Genomic DNA, 19,625 nt, shown 5'->3' with positions numbered 1-19,625 from the left:
CTAGGTACAAGGCTAGGCCTCACCCTTAACTCCTCTTCCCCCATCCCACAACCAGCTGCTCACCTTGTTTTGGACACAAGCATCAGAAGATCTCTGAAATTCACAATCTCCTGTCCATCTCCACAGCCTCTGCCTCACTTTGAGCCTCATTATCCTTCTCTGGGATCATGGCCTCAGCCTCCTCCCTGATCTCTCTCTCTCCTGTGGCTCCCTCCAACCTACTTTCCTTGATACACATAGGATATCTTTCAAGAACACAAGTGTGACCATGTCATTCCCTTCTTTAAAACCCTCATTGCATCCCCCTCTCTTGTGGGATAGGGCTCAAAGCTCCTTGGCCTGGTTCTCAGTGCCCTGCATGGCTTGACTCCAGACTACTAATCTACAGGTGTTCATATAGGCCAGTCACCACTAGCCTACACCACGGTCTGTATATAAAACCCCCTTGTGGCAGATGAATTACAAAAAGCCCTCTCTCCGTAGATGAATTAGAAAAAGGTATCCACTGAGGGCAGATGAAACCAGCCCTACACACATACATACACAGAGGACTTTCTGAGTGGAGTGAGGACTGGATGGGTGGCTTTGTGCACTGTGCAACTTTTGCCGTGGCCCAGATGAAGCATGTACTGTTGTGCAGGGAGGGACAGAGAAGTCTCCTCTGGCCCATGGCCCTCTCTCTGGACTCTGAGCTCCTGCAAGGCAGGCTGTGCTCTTTACTGAGGACAAGCTCTGCTCAGTAGTCGCTCTCTCTGCCCCTGTAAAACCTCTATGCAGGATTCCCATCCACCACCCCGTGTTAGAGAGTATGAGTGTGGTAGGCTGAGGAGTCTCCTGACTAGGAAGCTGGGGCTTTGTGTTCTGGTTTCAGGCCCAGCTCTACCATATGGTGGGAACTGGGAAAATCCTATCCTACCCTGGGTCTCAATCTTTCTTTCTGCACTCTCTAAGAATTAGAGTCAGTAGACTCCTGGGGACCCCAAATCTCTAAGTTTCCTTGTGCAGTGGGACTGGGCCAGAAATCACATCATTTAATAATCAATTGGGCCTGGAGGAAAAGTAGTCCTGGGGGGTCCCTATCTCTCTCCCACTTTCTGCAAGGTGATGCTAAGCCTGGAAGCATACCCTACAGGGGAACCTCAACTTTCTCTGAGAGGTCCTCAGGCTTTGGCTCAGAGAAATTGAATTCCCTTGCCCAGGCAGGCCAACCTGTCCCCCAAAGGAAGGTGCTGTTCTAGGAGAAAGTGAGTTTCTTGTCATTGGCATATGCAAAACACACCACATCAGGGGTTCTTAACTTCTTTGTTCCACAGACCCCTTTGACAGTCAGGTGAAAACCACGGACTCCTTACTAAGTCCACACTATACTGTATAAATAAATATATCACACCTGCACCAAGATGACCCCACAAGAATAATGGTCTTTTGAATTTCAGTTCAAGCTCATGGTCCCCTTGTTAAGGACCCCTGCACTAGATGGACACTTGGGAGGACGTTGTATAGGCCCCTGCTGCTGTGACTATAGATGCTCACAAATGCTTACCATGGATGCCTTGATTCCTTCCCTCCTGTGTCCATGAAGCTGGACAAGTTGCAGAAGGTGAAGTGCAGAGACCAGCAGCCCATAATTGGGCAGGATCAGCAGGGGGCCCAACAGTGAGGACAAGAACTCAATCATCAGAAGCCAAGTCCCTCTCCCAAGTCTCTCCTGATGAGCTACCTCAACCCCCCCACCCCCACCCCTAAAGGGAATGGTGGGGAGAGCCACATTGTCCTCTCCTCCTGTCCAAGCCCCTGGAGGGTCTGCCCCTTGGCAACCTTACTAGCCCCATGGCACTTACCCCAGATGGCAGGCACAAGGAGCAGCCTCAGCCTGGCTCGGCACTGACTAGCTATATGATCACTGTCCTTCTCTGGGCCTCAGTTTCCCCATCTATTCAATAGAGGATTATTGAATCCTCTGGGACCCATTTGGCTCAGCCATTCTCTGGTCTTCAGCAGCAGGAGAGAGAACAGCCAGCATCACTCACTCCTCAGTCTCTGGGACCCATCTGGCTCAGCCATTCTCTGATCTTCAGCAGCAGGAGAGAGAACAGACAGCATCACTCATTCCTCAGTCTAGGAGCTCCATGGAGCAGGCAACCTGTGGGGTTTGGAACCCTGGAATCCACTGGAGAGGCGGGAGCAGGTGCCATGCTGACCTTCTGATGTCTTCAGGGCCACTGGGGCCTCTACTGGCCAGTTGGCAAATGGTCGCCACAGCCCGCAGGCCCATGGAGAGGGAGAAGAGCCAAGACAGGGCCAGATCATGCCAAGCTAAGGACCTTGACTGAGGCAGTCAGGAGCATGGTGAGAGATTTGCCTTAGGAAGGTCACACCAACGGAAACATGAAGGATAGTTTGAAGGGGAGGAGCTGGCTGGAGGCTGAGAGACCAGTAAAGAGGCTGTTACACTAGTCCAGGAGAGAAAGACGAAGCAGCAGCCATTAACTGGAGCAGAAGAAGAGGAGGGATGGATTGGGAGTCACTTAGAAGGAGAGAGGACAGAACCTGGCTCTGGACTGATTGCCTCGTAGATAACACAGAAATCTTATAGATGGTGTATTAGTCTGCCAAAGGGGTGCCAATACGAAGTACCAGAAATCTGTTGGCTTTTATAAAGGGTATTTATTTGCAGTAAAAGTTTACAGTTACAAGGCCCTAAAGAGTCCAACTCAAGGTTGCTTTCTCACTGTCAGTTGCCAAGTATTTAAGGCACAAGGGTCGCTGATCTCTGCGAGGGTTCAGCCTTCCCTCTGGGCTTCCTCTCTCTCAGCTGCAGCCTGGCCCAGAGCATCTCTCAGGGCTTCCCCTCTCTGCTGGCACAGGGCTTCTTTCATTCTGGGCTTTATCAGTTGCAAACTATCAGACAAACGACTCATCTCTCCCCGGGACTCTAGGATCAAAAATGGTAGTGCTCTCTCTCTTCCCATGTGTCTTCTTGACTGACTGTCCATTTATAACAGCCCAAACAGACACTCAGCCTGAGTCAGTCCTTACTGATGTGGTCAAATCAAAACCCTAATCTTAAAGGTAATTTAATCAAAGCCATCTCAGCTGAATGCAATGAAACCAAAGGGCATCACACCCAGGGGAATAGATTAGATTACAAACATACTCTTTCTCTTTTTGGAATTCAGAAATAATCTCAAACTGCCACAGATGTGGAAACTGAGATCTGGAAATGGTCAAGGACTTGCCCAAGGTCACACAGCAAGACAATGGTGAGACTGGTTCAGAATTCAGGGTGCATGTCCCCAGCCCAAGACCCTTTCCCTACAATGGCACAAAGTCATAGAGGTGGCACTATGCAGGTTTCAGAGAGCCTTGAAAGCTTGGCCCAGGAATTTAGACCATTTCCATAAGCAACTAGGAGCCATGACAGGTTCTTAACATTTGGCAGTATCTCTTGTTTCTTTCCCTTTCCCCAATGGGAGCCTTTCAGTGCTATTGCTAAAATGCACAACCTGGAAGTTTCTAGGTCAAACCCCTCAATCTTCATAGAGGAGGTGTTATGACTGAAAGTGGATCCTCCCCCCATGCGCACCTACTCAATTAGTGACAAGGAGTATTTTGAGAAGAGAAAGCATTTATTTAGCAAGACAAGTCTCGCAGAGGCCTGGAGACTAAGCCTCGGGTCTGCCTCCTCGAGACAAGCATAGCAGCATTATATTGGCTCCTTCGAGGGGCTTGGTTAAGGAAATCAGTGAATGTGGAATTATCGTTCAGGTTAGGTGGTGGGTGCCAGCTGGGAAGTGCACAGCCTTGCACTTCCTAGTGTGTAAGTATGTGTGTGTGTGAGGAGGGGGTAGGGGAATAAATAAATGCTTCAGTGGGTGTATTTTTTACTATTATAATGACATTATAATGCCCAAAGGTTAACTTTGGGACCAGCTGTTTCTTCGCATGCCCTTGTGGTTAGAACTAGTTTGTGTAGGTCCTGCTTCCTGGGGAGAAAAACAAGATTTTGTAGTTAACTTCAGAAATCCCCTTATGCATATGCACCTGAGGAGGGCTGAGGTAGAGTCTGGGGTGGGTCAAGGCCAGCTAATGTAACCCAAGCAGGGAGGAAGCACAAAACCCAGGGAAGTAAAACGATTTACTTAAAGCTGTTCAGCAAGTTAATAGCCCAGATTTTCCGAAATCCCAGAACAACTCCCATTCACTGGTAATAAAACCCAGAAGCCTGAGATTATGGGTCTGGAAAGGGTGGAAGCAAGGCCCTTGAACCTGCAGGAGGCACAGCAGCTGGAGGTGCCTGTACGTGGAGCCATGGGCCAGAGGGGAAATCCTGGCTTGGTCTCCTCCTGGCTGTGCAGTGTTTGGAAGGTGACTTAAAGCTTTGAACTCTCGGGCCTATGCAGCAGCTGGCGAGCTGCCTCCCTCCCCCTGCCTCCCCTCCACAGCTACAGTCCTAGAAGGAAGACTGTGTCCTGCCTCCCTCCCCCAGCCTTGTGCCCCATCTGTCTTGCTGGGGGCCAGTGCCGGGACATCTCCAGGCTGCCTTCAATTATGAGCCAATAAATATGAGATGTGCTGCACGATGAGCAGCTGCTTGGGCACCAACCCCCACCTCCCTGCCCACCCTGCCAGGCTCTGCACCAAGGAAGATTGGATTTTGTGTCGTTCATTTTTTATCTCTAGTCCATGTCAGATGGGGAGATACAGGATGTGGGCAGTGGATAATTTTATCCTTTCCCTGCTTATTGGGTGCAGGGCCAGGATGGGATGTGTGATGTCCTCAGGTCACCTACTGCCTTTATTTGGGGGGCTTCCCCCACCCAAAAGCCACCGGCCCTGGGCCCCTACTCTCTGCTGGGGCAAAATGACATGCATAGAGGAAAGAGTCCTGGCAGGAAGACAAGAGACTTGAGTTTCTGCCTTGACACTACCGCTGACCCACTTTAGGCAAGTGTCTGAGAACAGTCTGTGAGCCCATTCTCTATGCCAAGCCCGGTGTAGGCTCGGGGCCACGAAAAGAAATCAAACTGCTCCCTGCCCTCAAGGAGCTGGCAGTTGACTCCAAGTAAACAGGCATCCCACCATGGCAGAAGGCAGTGAAAGACCAATGTGTGTGTAAGGACCTTCAAGTATGACTGAGGCAAGGATTGATGGGAAGTGGGGAGAGAGGAGAGAAGAGTTCAAAGTAGAGAAGAATCAGCCCAGATTCATATTTTAGAAAAATCTGAAAAATGAATTTGGGAAAGGGTAATGGAGAGTGAAGTCAGGGAGCCCAGTGAGGAGGTTGTTGCAATGGTCCAGGAAAGCAAAGATGATGTCCTAGATTGGAGCAGGAAAGTGGGCCCAAAAATAATAATCATTGTCATTATCTTTATTATAATGAATACTATCATTGCTACTATGGGCCAGGCACAGTGTTAGGTATTTACATGATTGTTTCTAATTCTCACAACAACTCTTCAAAGTAGGGTATTATCCCCATTTTGTAGCTAAGAAAATTTAGTTTTCGGTGAATTAAAGGAGTTGGTCAAAGTCACATATCCAGGGAGGATTTCAACCCAGGTCTGTCCAGCCCTAGAGCCCATACTCCTTTAACTGTGTTCTGCCTTCTTGAAAGGAAAGCAGTTTCCAGAGATGCTAAGAGGGCACAGAATCCATCTGATTTTTGTGATTATGTGTATGTGGAAAGCAAAGGACAGAGAAGATTCAAAGATGAAGCACAGGCTTCCAGCCAGGGAGAATGGGCGGATAGAGGGAGAGCACAAGAGGACAAGCAGGCTTGGGAGAAGGGGATGAGTTTGGTTTTGGGCAGCTGACTTGGAGAGCTGGGTTTGCAGCCAAGACCCAGGCTACAGATAGAGATTTGAGAGTCATTGACAAATGGGTAACTACAGTTGTGGGAGTGGATTAGGTCATTAGAAGGAGATCTCCAAGGCTGACAGGATGAGCAGCGGTAGAATAGACAGTGATTCAGAGTGGTACAATATGATGTCAGCCCAGGAGGAATGGAACTGCTTCAGCAAGGTCAAAGTAAGTGGTGCCTGCTGCTGCTGATTGGTCAATAAGATGAAGACTAAAACTTCACCTGGGCTTAGGGACCAGCAGGCAGGATTGGAGCAGAGGTTCCCATGCAGCAGCCATAGGCAACCTTGGCACGAGTAGACTTCATGGTCACTGGGCTACCAAACTATTGCAGTGCCCCCCACAAACTTTTCTGTGTCCTGAATTATCTCTGTCCACTGGCTATAGGGGAGAGTTTTGACACTGACACAGTGGTGACTCCTATCCAACCTCTCCTGGAAATCCTGAACTAAGTGAGGGAAGTAGCAATGTCAGGAAGGGAGATAGAGGAGAGACAGGAAAGGAAGAAAAAAGAAGACAAAAGCAGAAGGAAGAGAGAAAGGATGAGAACTATATAAGCATTGCTAGGGAGGCTTGATAACTGAGAAAGCGCCTGGAAGAAAAGGAAACTTATTTTGATACTGTTTTCAAATCATTGCAGTTACCAAGAAAGAAGCCACACCTCGCCACAGCTGAACTGTTAAATGAGTGAAGAAAGTAAGAATTGCGTGTACCAAGTGAAATAAAACAGTGCAGGTACTGGTCTGTTGCCTTGCAGGATACCGTGGCTATTGCCTTAACACTCGAATGACAAGTATATTATAGAGCATGTGAACAGAAAAGCAAAACTCCAGCTGGATAGCGATTGCTTTGAGTTATACCAAAGTACTCAGTGCTTTACTTTGTTCATTTCTTTAATCTTGATGAAAAACTTGTAGAATTACCAGAACTGTAACATGTTTTACAATTTACATAGATGATTTCATGTTTGAGTGACAGTTTCTTAGACTGTTGATGAGCATAAATTTCTTTTCTTCTGGAAAGGTGGGGCACAATCTCCATATGCTTAGGGAAGTTTAGGTGAAGTGGGGGAGTATAAGCCAGTTTGAAGTGGGGTGAGGAAGTGCAGGCAGCAAGTGAAGAGGTTCATTTAAGAAACCGGGCTGTGATGGTGAAGAGAGAAAGAGTAGTAGCTATAGAGTAAAATGGGATTAAGGAATGACACTTTTGAGATGGGAAAGTCATAAGCATGTTGAACATAAATGAGAAGGAACCTGTAAAGAGGGAGAGCTTAAAGACTTCAGGAGGTGGAAGCGGATGTGGCTCAAGCAGTTGGGCGCCTGCCTCCCACATGGGAGGTCCCGGGTTCAGTTCCCAGTGCTGCCTAAAGAAGATGAGCAGCCACAGCGAGCAAACAGATGAGGGAGCCATCTTGGGGTGGGGGTTTAAAATAAATAATAACAATGTTGACGAGGTGATTGATGAAAGATGTGGGAAGAAAATGGACTCCAGGGCCTTGAGCTGGAGTGAGGCCAGCTCTCTGGCCACTGTACTACAGTATAACAGTTAAGAGCTTGATCTCTGTGGTAAGACAGCCTGGATTTGAACCCTGGCTCCACCAGGATAGTGTGGCTTTGGCCAAGCTACTTAACCTAAAGCTGAGGTTCCAGTTCCTCATTTGCAAATATTGAAAGTGCCTTCCCCATAGAGTTATTGTGAGGAATAAATGATTTGATATATATGAAGGGCTTAGAACAGTGTCTGGCACATATTAAGTGCTCAATAAAAATTAGCTGTTAGCTAGCTCTTCCTGTAAAGCTAGAGAGAAGGGAAATATTGGCCAGACCTTTCGCAACTCCACCTGGAAGGGAGGAACGATGATAGAGCTCACATCAATAGCTTTGCTCTTGAGCTTAGGATTTGGAGTCAGACAGCTGGGTTCAAGTCCTTCACCACACTAATCCTCCGTTTTTCATCTCAAGGGGGAACTGTGAAGTGTTAACAACATAAACCGGTAAAGCATTGAGCATAGGACTGGGTACAGCAGAGACACTCAGAGAATAACAGCTACTTACGATCATTATCCACTGCCTTCCCAGTGGCATAGACCTCAGTTGGGGATCTGCTAAGAGGGAGAGCAGAGCTGGGGTTTGGGCTGTGGAGTGCAGAGTGCTGGGAGTTGGAGAAAGTCTAGATGGGAAGATCACCCCATGCCAAATCCAGGCAGGTGCCAGGAAGGAAGGGAGACCAGGAGAAGCTACAAGATAAGGGTTGAGGGGGATCCAGTGCTGGAGGCCTCTGCCTAGGTGAAGGGAAGGGTAAGGGAGCAGGAGAAGGGGCGATAGTGGGAGAGAGGAATTTCTGAGTTTCATTCAGGAAAACTTTTCTGAGCATTTACAGTATGTCAGGAGCCATGTATAGCACTTTATATATATAGGAGCTAATCCAACCCCAAGCCCCATCTAGTACTAGGCATGTCAGTCCAGGGGTCCTGTCCCTCCCACAGACCTATGAGAGCCCTGTGACCAGATCACAACACCTCCAAAATCTCTGACAAGGTTGGGCAGGAAAATTGAACAGGGCTGACCAGATTCCCAATGCCATACATATAAATTGGGAAGGACAGGGAGCATCAGGCAGTAAGAAGTAGACACTACAAGATGGTCCAGAGGTTGAGTTGTAGCCATGAGGGGCCACGTGTACACGAAAGCTGTCTGAGAACATGGGGAAGCAGAAGCTGTGAGATAAGGAGGAGAGGCCCCGAGGAGTGGGTAGGAATCAGCCTATGGTAAGTGGGAGGTGAGCAGAGCAGTTGAGCAAATAGCAACAGAGATCCATTGACAAAGAGAGAGTGAGAGGAGCCAGGCCCCAGACTGGCCTCTGTTCCTCCCAATTTTTAGGTTTTAATTCCAGTCCCCATAGCTGACTCCTTCCCCAACTTGCCTCTTTCTTAATAGGCTCAATTATTTTCTGTTCTTTGCAATTAAAGAAATCTAACTAGATCACACCCCCATTTTGCAGATGAGAAAACTGAGGATAAGAGGGGAAATAACTTGTGCGAAGTCTGCAGCTAGCTAGAAGTGGCAGAGGTGAAACTGGAATCCAAGAGCCTGTTTTCTCCTGGACCCACTCCAAGTTCTTCCTTAACCCCAAGTGAAACAGGGTTCCTATGTTTCATCTCTAGCTCTTACCCTCAGACCCTGTTGCTTCTGAGAGAGGGAGATAACAAACCCCTTAAAACCCAGCCAGAGTCCTGCCAGCTAGAAGCAGAGTCAGAAGCCATCAAAAGGCTCTCCTAGGTTGGATGAATTGCTGGACCCAGGGCTGACTCTGTTCCCCAAATCTGCCTTCCTATTGGGGTCTTTTGTTAAGATCCCCCACCCCTAGTCCCTTTTGGGTTTCCCCACTCTGCTGGAAAGATTTGACATCCATGCAGAAAATGCCCCAAGAAGCTGGACATTAAGTTTCAGGGCTCTGAGGAGCAGGTAAAGAAGCCTACAGGACCCAGGTGTGAGGGGAAAGGGCCAGACCTGGGCAGTGGAGGTGAGAATGAAAATTTCCCTAGAGTGGGTCCTAGGTCTAAACAGATTCCAATACTTTCCCTGGATTCTCACAGCTTCCTTGCAAAGGCAGCACCATAATCCCCATTTTAAAGTTGGCGAAACTGAGGCTCAAAGGTATCAAGTCACCTTCCAAAGACAACAGTGTTTGGAAGAGACAAAGTTAGGTTTTCCCCTCTGGCCTCATGGCTCCAAGTATAGGTACCTCCTGCTGCTGTGCCTGCCCAACTTTCCTCCAGATTGAGTTTCTCTCAGAGAGGAGCTCTCATCCTGGCTCTGCTGGGAAATGGCTGTGGCTTTGGGACAATTGCCTCCCTCTCTAGGTCTCAGTGGAGTGGTGAGGGGGTCCTCAAGATTTCTAAGGTCTGCCCACCTCCTCTTCCAGTGGGTTATAGTCTCACCACAGCTGGGCAGCATCCAGGCTACTCCCCCTCTCCTTTCCCTAATAATTAATCTCCAGCCAGCAGTCCCAGCTGCAGTGCTTTCATCATCCAATTACCGGAGTTGTTGGCACAATAAATCTTGGTCACACAAATGCAGGCAAATCTGCAGCTATTTTCATGGCCATTACTGTGCATAGGACATTGAGACTCAGGTCATTTGCCTTTCTGAAATGGAGTCCTGTCCCCCACTCTCTAGCTTCCCCACCTCTTTTCACTTCTCATTGGTAGTGTCCCCCTGCCCCTCCCACCCCATCATACCCTGAGCACATGGTCCTCCCTTCCCTCTCCTATCTGAAGGCAGTGAGGCCAAGATCAGAAGACTCTGTATCCTTGGACAACTCAGTTCACCTCACTGAGCTTCCATTTCTTCACCTGTAAAATGGAAATAACATTATTGACCTGAGAGATGTTTGTGAAACCTAAATAACCCAAGTGTGGTATACACCTCACTCGTGATACATAGGGTGTTTGTCTGTGGTTCCTGCTATTTTTAATAGCTACATATTTAATTTAATGCATATTAGGAAAAAATATAATTAATACCAAACCTGTGATTTCATTAATATTATTGCTTAGGAGCCACTGAAATTAGGTATTTATATAAAATCTGATAAAGAAAAATATTAAGAATAATACATGGATTTAGCAAAAAAATATGGAGGAGACATATGGATGACAGAAGCTTAAGAAACCTCGAAATAATTACTTTGCAATGCTTGGCTTCATAAATATTTGTTGTTCTCCACCCCTCCTGTCTCCACTCACCCTCTTCCCACAGAGAGCAACATGGGGAGCTTCAGGGATTGCTGCTCTGAGGCTGACCAGACCTAATTTGGGGGGTTGGAGAGTCACCTCAGGGCCAGTCATTCAGGTGAGAAATCTCTGAGTCTGTTCCATGCGGGGCCTGGGTGCTGGTGACACAGAGCTCAAACAGCAAGGCCTTGCCCTCAGGGAGCCCCCAGTCTCCCTCACTTCTGAACCAAACCCTTTCAGGGTCCTACAAGGCTGCTGTTGTGACCTTTACCAGATAGGACAGTCAGCAAGACTTTCTCTAAGTTTTCAGACTCGTGGAATTGTAGTGAAGGCCCAAAGCTGAGGACAAGAGGCTCTAAGGCCATGCTCTGTGAAGAGAGATACTTATGCAGATGCAGCAGAATAGCTCTATTACCATCACTTGCACACACACACAGAGGACTTAGGAGGGGAAAGGGTCAAAGCCAGAGGTGGCCTTATGAGGAAAGCCTGGTTCCTGCTAAGTTACTGCGGTGAGGGAGAGTGGGGAGTTATTCCGGAGATCCTCGTAGAAAATGGGAGTGCCTGTCAGATCGGGAACCAAGCCTCTCTTATCCTGCAGGAAACTAGCAGAGCCAGGAATCTACAGACCCACCACTGAGCCACACAGAGACTGAGAGGAAGTTTCCAGTAAAGAGATATCCAGTGGCAGGAATACCACTGAGGAGGTGCATCCAGCTAGCAGGGCTTACAGGGAACATGGTGAGGTGAAGTATACCAGGGGACTCAGAGGACCCCCTCCCAGTTCTTCCTGGCTATAAGGTAGACATGGAAGAAGATCACAGCAGTTCCCATGGATCCATGCAAAGAAACATGCCATTAAAAACGGGTCAGAGCCTTGGAGCGGCTCAGATGGCCCTAGGGCCAGGTAAGGATGACCCGCCTAAAGAAGGGTTTAGGCCACAGGCCTCTGGCAGAGTCAAAGGAACACTCAGCCACTCATCTCTGAGTGGGACCTTGGCAACAAAGAGAGTAGCAGTGACACTGAACACTGTGCCAAGAAAATCATGCCCACCCTCTCCCCACTAACAACAGGTCAGCAGAGACCACCAGTCTCAAATAGAACCAGACTGGACCAGATCCTGAGCTCATGTACTCACTCACAGAGCCTCCTCCTCTGGCAAGCCACCATCCCCTCTCAGGTCAGCAGTTTAACAAATGATGCCCCAGGGCAGTTTCAAAAGACCTGGCTGAGATTGCTGCTCAGTCACCAACAATTGCCAAGGCGATTTAAGCTTCTAGGTTGCTTGTGGTCAGCAGAGCTAGGGGAGATTGCCACCTGGTGGCCAATATTGGCAGTGCGCCATAGTTTCTGGCAAAGCCCAGCCCTGAGAGCTATGACTTTAACTGTATGACCTCGGACAAGTCACTTCCACAATGAGCCTCATTTTTCTCATCTGAAATGGGGGCTAATAATGCCATTTCTCAGGACCATAGTGAAGGTTAAACTAAATAACTGCACCAATGTGCTTTTCTTAGGCTATCAGTAAAGGTTTGATCCGCCTGGATCTTTTTCTGGCAGGGCATGGCACCAGGGTCAGTTCCAGCAAAGAGAAGGGCAGGGGAGTCACACTCAGGAAATTCCCAACTCCCCAGGTTTCCCTCAAAGCTCATAATTTAGAACAGTCTTTCTGTGTGTGCAACCAGTTCTTAACATAAACCTGGATAGCTCGTTGGGTTATAGAACTTCAGAAAAGTGAATAACAACCCCAAAAGTCTCTTGCTTAGAAGACCTGATCCAGTCTCAGTTCTGTTGCTAACTTCTGCAAGTCACCTGGTCAATCTCCAAGCCTCTATTCCTCCTCTTCTACAAAGGGCATAATAACTCCTCCCCTGCCTTTCTGTTCTGCATTGTGCTATAATTTGCAGCTTTACCCCCAGCTCTTGAAGGAAAGTCTGCTACGTGCAGATGCTTATGATAGTGGTAGTTAGGGGAATGGAGGAACAGGTTCAACATTCACACTTGAGGCAAAACAATACAGAGTCACAGGAATTCACCAACAGTAGGAATTAAGAGTAAGAGGCGATCAGGAGAATATGAACTCCACAGGAATCCTCAGGAATCTTGGGAAAGATACTACACTTTGCATAGAGGTGAACATAGGGTGAAGACTTGTGACGTCTTAAATAAATACTGAAGGAAAGGATTACCCTAAAGGGTGGAGGGCCAGAGGAACTGAGAACCTCCATGTTACCCAGAGCTCTGATCAACACAGGTCAGTTCTGGGGCCATTAGCTGGGAGCCTCGCTCCCTGGTACTGGTTGTCCACACCCACCCACCTGACACTGCTCCTGAGTCTGCAGCCATCTCTGACAGTTCCTCACAGATGTCTCAGATTTCAGACCTTTTGTCCTGCTGTTCCCAGAAAATCTTTCAAACCACATGCCCTGATTTCTGGAAACAAATTCAGATTCAATATCCTCTGACAAAAGAGACCAACAGAATGATCTCCCTACTCTACACCCAACCCGGGTGATCCTCTGAGACTTGGAGACAGGGCCACCTGCTACTTGCCACTTGCCTGCAATTGTCTATCCTCCTTATAATTTTCACTCATGTACTCATTCATTCAACAAATCCTTGAAGCACTCCTACTCTGTGCCAGGCCCAAGATTGGGCTTTGGGGACATAGAAAGGATCAGAAGTGGTCCCTGCCTTTGAGGAGCTCAGCCTAGAAAAGGACACATCTATAGAAACAGAACATTGTACACCAAATGGTCAGTGTTCTGTTAGAGGGGGACAGCAGGAACCCAGAAATGGGGTCTAACCTGACCTAGGGGTCAGGGAAGGTACCTCAGTGAGTGTGACTTCCCAAGGGGAGTAGAGAGAATTTTCCCAGCAGAGAAAGGCACAGAGTGTTGCAGACAAACCTTGAACATAAACACTGTGGCCTGCTCCGACACACTCAACAATGTCTACAGAGGCCGCTGTGGGAGATGGAGTAGAAAGACAGATTGGACCATGAACCCCAAGTTATAGGTTTTATCCTATAGATGAAGGGGACCTTAAATGTGGAGAATGGTCTGGAAGGGCATAACAGGAAGCTGGAGGAGCAGTGAGTCTCCAGACCTCTCCTTGGCCAATATCCAGGGTTCCTCAGTGGTCACCATGGTTCCCCAGGACACAAGGCAGAGACCTTCAATGGCCCCAGAATGACTAACAAACTCTGCCTTCCAAGCCCAGTGGCCCTGCTCATATTTGACAATGTAAATAAAGCAGGCAGAGAGAGAACAAGCTGACCCTCTCTCTGTGCCGAGTGTATCACATAGGTGCACCCTGAACCCTCTCACCAATCTAAGAGGTTGGTGTTTTTATGCCCATTTCATAGAAGAGGAAATGCAGGCTCAGAGAGGTCAGTACATTGCCCAAGGTCTCACATAGCTAGTTTTAAAAAAATGAAAAAAGGAAGGGATGGAGGGAAGAAGGGGATAAAAAGAAAGCCAAAACTGGAATCGCAGCCTAAAACTCTGTACCTCTGCTCCAAGCTTCCTTTCAATTTCCAGCATAACCTCAATTTCATATAGTTCTGTTATATTCCACAAAGTTCTATACAATAAATGGCATTCTTCTAAATGCCATTTAACTATTACCCTCCCTACCTCCCAATCTTTAAACAGAAAAAAATATTTTTCTAATCCCCACCTTCAGTCTATAGATCCAATTGTCATATAGAGAGGCTTTTTTCAGAGTAATCCAAATGTCCCATTTTTAGGTAAAGGGTAGGCATATCCCAGGCCCTGAGTGTGGGGCACTCAGCCCAGGTCTCATAGGCCTTTGGCCAACCTCTCTCTTAGACAGTGCAAGGAGGCCCAGCCCTTGGCCCCAGTGTCCCCCACAGCAGTCAGGCACTGGGTCCCAGCCCAGAGCTCCCAGGCAGCCACCATTTCCCCACTTCAAACACTCAAACCCAGGGTTTTTGATGGTCTACCCTGAGCTAATTAGAAAACGATGTCTACTTTGGGCAGTTACAGCCCTACAGGTACATGACTTGGGAGCTCCACGCAGGCTGAATTTCATGCCCCACCTGCCCTGTGACTAGACCTTTTATTGCGGTGCACTGAAAGTGGTAACCCTGCCCAAGCACATCTACTTAATCTGCAACCCATGGAGCCCTAGGACCAGTCTCAGCTGCCCAACAAGCATGAGTGTGTCTGAAGTTCTGAATCCTTGTCAGGCTCCATCTGAGCCTAAGGAGGTGTAGGAGAATCTGCCCCAACTCCGACTCTGGGCTATGTGCCCAGTGTGAGCAGTGTGCCCTTCTTTTTGCAATTCCTGAGGCATTGGGATACTCCCTGGCCTGGAAAGCAAACATGGAATCTACTCCTAACTCCCACTCCACTCTCCTGAATGTTGGAAGGAAACTGTTACCTTCTTCAAGAGAGAATCTTCACATGAGGTGTGGGGGGCAGTTGACATACCAGACTCTGGCCTCAGGACTCATCTTCCCCTTTAAGTTTGGTCTCATTGATTCCTGACACTGCCACTAGGGTGACCACTGGGAGCCCTGCTCTCTACCTTCAGGGCTCCAGGCCAAATGCAATCCCCCAACTATCCCTTAACACTGACAACAGCAGCTGCCAGGTTTGGGGTGTTCAGACAAGACTTTAGGAAAGGTTTTTGAATACAACATAAAACAAGGCGTGAACCTGGATTACTGGGGTGGCAAAGTGGATCTCTCTCACCTCCAGCTTGGGGTCCTTTTTATGCCATCTTCCTGATCCATGATTCACATTAACTTGGATGACCAGGGACCATCCTCTGGGTCACTTAGATGCCATGAAGTCTCAAACCAAGGGAATGAAGTCAAGAAAGGAAGGAGAACCCCAGCCAGCCTAAGATCCACCTTTGAATTCCCCACTCCCAATTTTGGACGATCTCTGCTTTTTCAAATAACTGAAATTGGAAAGGCCATTCATTCAACAAACATTAGTACCTACTATGCTAGGAGATGGAATAATAGAGTGGAACAAATGGACATAGCAATCTTCCCTCAAAGCTAATACTTGCCAATAGGACTTGGCCTTTACCCAAACACCACAGCCTATGACCATCATTCAAGTTCAATACAGAAACCTGCTTTCAAACCAGGCCCACACTGCAGCAGGAAGGGTTCTGTAGCTTCCTGACGATTTTCCAAATCTTTGACCCCAAAGAAACTTAGGTCTGCAGACCCTGAGTGGAGGGAAGTAAGGAGAGGGGTTTCAGGAGACAGCACAGGGGACCTTTGCCTTATGGTCACACAGTGTGGCCATCAAGAACAGAGCAAGACAGTCCAGATCATATATAGGGTCAGGTTATTATCTGACAGGCATCAAGTGGACCCAACCACTTCACCCTTGCATCCACATTTGACTCCCAATCCCAAGGGGTCCAGCAGTTTGAATCTTGATCACTGTCTGGGCTTAATTGGTCTGTGCTCTGACACTCATTCTCACCCTTGCAGGCATGAGAAATCCACTCTTCAAAGAGATGAGTTCTCGGCAACTCATGTAAGGGTCTCTTTGCCCACAGCCCACCCAGTCAGTCCTTGGCTAAGCCCAGGGGTCTTGCACTCAGCTGGGGCTCTTACAGGTCTGTGCCTGATCTACAGGTCTGTGCCCAAGCTGTGGTATCACCTTTAATCTCCATGAGATTTTGGCAAGAATCTCAGTAGGAATCCCAGGCAATTACCATCCTGTGCTATGAGAGAAGTTGAATTTCTGACCCAGGAAAGATACAGCTGGCTGGCAGGCAGGGACCCAACTTAGACACTATTTGAGAATGGCAGCTTGGTTCCACATGGACATTGGTAGTTACAGTCTCAGTTTCTCCTACATCATGGGGCTGGCAGAAGTGTAAGCAGGAGGTAGGTGAGGTAACAGATGGAGAAGTACTGTAACATAGTTACTCAAAGAGTGGTCTGTGGACCGGAGGCATCAGCACTACTTGAGAGCTTACTCAAGGTGAACATTCCCAAGGCTCATTGCACACCTACTGAATTAGGTTCTCTGGAGGTGGGGGTGAGGGGTGGGATCCAGGAATCTACATATATTTTTTAAATCTCTCCAGGTGATTCAAATGCACGTGTATGTTTGAAAAGCACTGTTAACACAGTGTACATGTGATGGGCTAAGAAAAATCATCATAATCATGGCCACTCCATTGTTAAATATCTACTATGTACCAGGCTCTTTTTAACTTTTATCTAAGTGCTAGACAATTTAGATACTTTAACTAACTTAATCCTCACAACAACCCTGTTATGTACTTTTATCATCCTTCTCTTTACGGATGAAGAAACTATAGTTAAGATACTTGGCCAAGTACCTTCACCGCTTCTGAGGCTGTTTCTTCATCTGTAGGTTGGAGACAATAATGCCTGAACTTCCCTAGTGGTTTTGAGGGTTACAATGTATGGAAGGCCAATCACTGTGTGATGGGTGCAGACCCAGCCACTGGGTGCAGCTCCAGAGACTGTCCCACCACAGGGAAAGGTAGAGGGTTGCTGGCTACAGCCCCAAATAAAACCTGTCTCCCAACATGTGGTTTAGCTGCCAGGGCGCTGACCTTCTCACCTGGCACCTAAGTCAGCTTCACCTGCTATCGAGTTCCATGTTTACTCCTCAAGGAAATCCATGCTCTTGTTCCTGATTCTATTCCTAGTTGATGACATACAAAGTCTATGTTTAGGATGACCTGGGTCTTAGAAGGCAGCTGCTTTGAAGGTTGGAAGTTCTAGAAAGTTATCTCTGGCTAGGTCTAGACTTCCAAGGAAAGGCCTGAATTTAATGAGACCTGAAACTAATGCATTTCTCTTGGATGGAGTGGAAGGGGAAGGTCTTTGATTTGAGAGGCCACTCAAGCACAACTGTGAGATATATTATTACTATAGGGATCATTACCAGTTTCTTACCAACTGCTGAGTGCTCTACCATGTTCCAAGGACTTAACGAACATTGTCTCTGCCTCACATCAAAAGTACACATCACCCCCAGTTCTGCCTTCCATTTTATCTATCACCAAAACAAAGGTTTGGAATAAAATCTGACTTCGCTTACTGGTGTGTGACAAGTGGAACCACAATATGCAACCTTTATGTCCTGGCTTTCCTGTCTCTAAAAAAGGGACTGTTAAATAAGAGAATACATGTATAACTCACAGCACCCAGTAAGCACTTGAAAAATGTTATTCCCCTTGCATCCTTCAATTACTATAGTTTGCTCTATCTGACCCTGTGGTAAGCACAGAAGACAGAGATGACTCAGATCAAGTCCCTTTCTGACTACTTGGGGTTGAGATTCCCCTCTTCCATAAATAGAATGGGTCATTCCTCACAGTAAGGAAGCAAAAGGTTTGGGGCAGTCAGAAGGTTGGTCAAAGTCATTGGGTTTGCAATTTGCTAAGGATATGACTTAGGTGAGATTACAAAAGCTGTCCAATCTGAAGAAACCTTGGAGCACCCTCCTCAGTGGGCCCTGCCTTCCTTCCCTCCCGTCCTCCATCAAATCACCACCATTCTCAGCATTCAGCTATTAAGTGAAATGTTGCAAATGCTGATAGACAATAGAGTTCAACAAAGGAAAGGTAATTTATCCTCCATTTATACAACACTTCACTATTTACCAAACCCTTTTAGAGATTCACTAGCTCATCAAACCCCTGGTGAGGTGGCAGGGTAAATATTATACTCATGCTATAGCTGAACAAACTGGTTCCCAGGCAGGACCACTGCTTGCATAAAGTCATCCATCTTGTCCGTGGCAAGCTCTAGAATTAGACTCCTGGACTCCTGACTCCTAGACCAGTCTCTCTATATCCTATCCTAATGTCTCTCTTGGTAACATACCCTCTAGGAATACTGTCAGACCAACTTCAGAAGTCTGTGTTAAGTTCATTTCTTCCGGCTTGTAGTTCAGCTCCAGGGAGTGACTAATAGGCTGCAGTACTAATTAATTAATCAAGTTTTCTGTGAGGGTGGGTGTTATTTAGATTTCTTATGGTTGCACAATATACATATCCACCTCGAACTAGCTTAAGACATAAATAAAGGTTGGGAAGGGGGGTCATCAGTTTCCATAACAGGGAAAGACCCTACTGGGTATCATAATGAGCCTTGTTGCCTCTCAGCACTCATGTTTCTCCCTGGCTCCATTCTTTCCACCTTTACTGCATAAAGGCATTCTCCACTGGGCAAGGAAGACAAGATAGTTGTCTGTGGCTCCAGGCCTTCAACCTCCCAGTTTAATGTTTCCGGTAGAGTGAGCTTGTCTGAAATGGTATTCTTTTTCCTTTGGATCTGCTATTACTAAATCCCCAGGAAGGTTGAGGGGGCGGGGGGGGGGAACGGAAATCTGGTGAAATTACTGAAACTCTAGAAAGACTTAAAAATTAAAATTTCCAAAAGGTGAAATAATAAGCAACAATGTTAAATTCATGGTATCAGTTCTTTTTCACCCCATTTTGGTATAAGGATAGGTTTTGTAACCATTGGACTTCCATGTTCTATCTACGGCTTATGGTGTCTGAAATTTTCAAAAAGACTGTGATACTAAACTTGCAATTGGTATGTATGTTTAAGGCAGTTTAATTAATCAAATTTGTTATTGATGTTTAAATATGCAAGAGGCCTCCAATGTTTTAGATGTTTTAGTGGATATAAGTTTAATTGAGCACTGAAGTTCGTGTAGTAATGCACATTATTTTCAGGCCCCAAAGCCCCTCAGAAATTAAGCAATCTAATAAAACATGAAAAAAGAAAATAGAAATGTTAATGTGGTTGCATCATTGGATTTCTCTTTTTAAATGATTATGTAAATAATTATCATAAAACTTTTAAGAGGTAAACTAGCAGTTATCTGAACATTTATTCTTTCATCATTATATGACTCTCAGTGTTATGACAGAAGATATGTCCACTTGAAACCTTTTTTCTACTGTCAGTTTGCTTTAAGAAAATAGAAAGGCCTGCTGATGGAGCTCGAGTAATTATGCCAAAACATTTGGTCAAAT

This window comes from Dasypus novemcinctus, chromosome 10, assembly GCF_030445035.2.
Source record: "Dasypus novemcinctus isolate mDasNov1 chromosome 10, mDasNov1.1.hap2, whole genome shotgun sequence".
Taxonomy (NCBI): domain Eukaryota; kingdom Metazoa; phylum Chordata; class Mammalia; order Cingulata; family Dasypodidae; genus Dasypus; species Dasypus novemcinctus.
This window is presented reverse-complemented; position numbering follows the sequence as displayed.